General features: G+C 36.9%; 1 non-coding gene across 1 annotated transcript; it reads right to left on the bottom strand.

Annotated features, from left to right (window-relative positions):
- Window positions 1–1,265: 1,265 nt before the first annotated feature.
- LOC140859517 (small nucleolar RNA R71) lies at window positions 1,266–1,372 on the bottom strand. Its single transcript, XR_012143055.1, has one exon. It is a non-coding gene; the product is annotated as a small nucleolar RNA R71 (small nucleolar RNA).
- Between the last annotated feature and the right edge of the window lie 838 nt (window positions 1,373–2,210).

The following is a 2,210-nucleotide window of genomic DNA, read 5'->3' as shown; positions in this document are numbered from 1 at the left end:
AAATTTAATAAAAATTGCATGATAAGAGTAGAAACTTAATTTTTAGGAGTATTCATAATTGTAGATTTATTTTTGATGATCGCTGGAGACAAGATAAGCTTTCAAGTTTTATTAGTTTCATGCATCTAATTTAGTTGCATAGAATCTCTTATTTGAAATTAGTTGTGCATATTCATCTCAAATCAATTTAAGGGCAACACCCATAACAAGATAAGATGTAGATTTCATCACCCTCTCTTGGCCCAAAAATAACCAACCAGCATCCCATATTAACCCTAGCCTAACTAAAATCAAGTAGACATTAGCCCCTAGTATTAATTGAGTTTAGTTCTGAGTATTGTGGTCAAGTCAAGAGCAAAGTAAGTCCAGACTCACTCCTGAAACTGGTGTCTAAGACTAGAGGTTATAACGTTTCAGCCTAAGTGGATTTGTGGTTATTTAATTGGTTCTGTTAGCTTACCTGGTCAATTCAATTGATGTCTAAGGCAAGCAATGGGGGACCCCCACGATCCTACCTCTTACCTGGCTAGTTGAAGAAAGTGAGAACAAACCCAATTTGTATCTAGACTAAGCCACTCTACATCAAACTATTAGGTCTAAAAAACCCATAGGTGTCTAGGTTTAATTGTTTGCTAACTTGATTGTAATTAATACTAAACCACAACTTATTCTTCCCACATTATGTATCTAGGTCTAGGGCTTTTTCTTTCTTCTCTCTCCTTTTTCTCTTAAAAAAATAAAAATAAAAATGAAACAGAAACAAAACTTGAATCATACATTAGGGTTTGCACTGGTATATGCAAGGTAGAAGATCTCTCTATTTTGACCTAGTTGAACCCAATCCTGAGATTGAACGGTTGATTCATATTAAACCTGAAAATTAGATGACTGAAGATCCTAGAGAACCACCTAGGCAGATGAAAGAATATTTTATTCCTTCCACCTATAACCCATCGACTTGTATCCACTTACCTAATATCCCTGCAAGCCTCTATAAGATCAAGTCGACCACAATCTAGATGCTTTCGTCTTTCTATGGGAATACTAATGAAGATCCTTATAAGCATCTGGATGAATTCTTAGAAATTTGTTCCACAGTAAAAATTCAAAATTTTATTGATGATGCACTTAGATTGACCTTATTCTCCTTCTCACTTAAAGACAAAGCCAAGTACTGGCTTGGCACAATAGGGAGACCAATCCAAACTTGGGCTGACATGCAGCATGAGTTTCTTAAGAAATTCTATCCCATAGGTTGAACCAACACCATGAGGCAAGCCATCACTGGATTTGCTCAGCTTTCAGGAGAACAAATTCATGAATCATGGGAGAGACTTAAGGAACTTCTTAGAAAATGCCCACACCATGGTCTATCTAAGTGGCAAATTGTTCAAGCTTTTTATGAGGGTTTAGGTGACCAATACAGATAGATAGTAGATGCATCTTGTGGGGGTGCATTCATGAGTAAAAGTAAGGATGAAGCCTATACTTTATTTGAAATTTTGAATGAAAATTCAATCAATCATGCTTCATTATCCTCCTACGAAATATCAATCCCTCACCAAAAGTGAACAAAAATTTTTGAGATCACGCAAACAGACTCTAGTCTTAAGGCCGATCTGAACCTAATAGCTCAAAGATTAGATAAAATCGACCTTCTTGCCTAGAAATTTGATCAGTTCCTAGCATTAGGTCAACAATCTCCTGCACAATACACACCACCACCTAATTATCAGGAGATTTATTCTATCTGTGCTAGCCCAGCCCATCATGTGAGCGAATGTCTAACGGCTGCATAATTTTCACCTCTCATCCAAGAATAAGTTCAAGCTGCTCAAGGTTACTCTAATCCTATCAATGACCCATTCTTAAATGCATATAACCAAGATTGGAGGAACCATCCTAATTTTTCTTAGAGACCCCAACAGACTCTGGCTCAGACCCAAATTCTTCATTTGCAAAACTTTTAGAGTAGGCCCCCAATATCAAAACTATGCTTATAATAGTGGTCAGCCTACTTAGTCATCTTATTACAATCAGCCGTTATACCCACCTCCTCAACAGACCAATCTAGCCGATGATAGATTTTGCCAACTTCAACAAATGATCATGACCCAACAGCAATCTCTCGTCAAGTTAGAAGCATAAATAGATCAATTAACTAAGTCTACCATGAGGAGAGAACTAGGTCAATTGCCAAATGAACCAAT

This window comes from Elaeis guineensis, chromosome 7, assembly GCF_000442705.2.
Source record: "Elaeis guineensis isolate ETL-2024a chromosome 7, EG11, whole genome shotgun sequence".
NCBI lineage: Eukaryota > Viridiplantae > Streptophyta > Magnoliopsida > Arecales > Arecaceae > Elaeis > Elaeis guineensis.
This window is presented reverse-complemented; position numbering and strand designations above follow the sequence as displayed.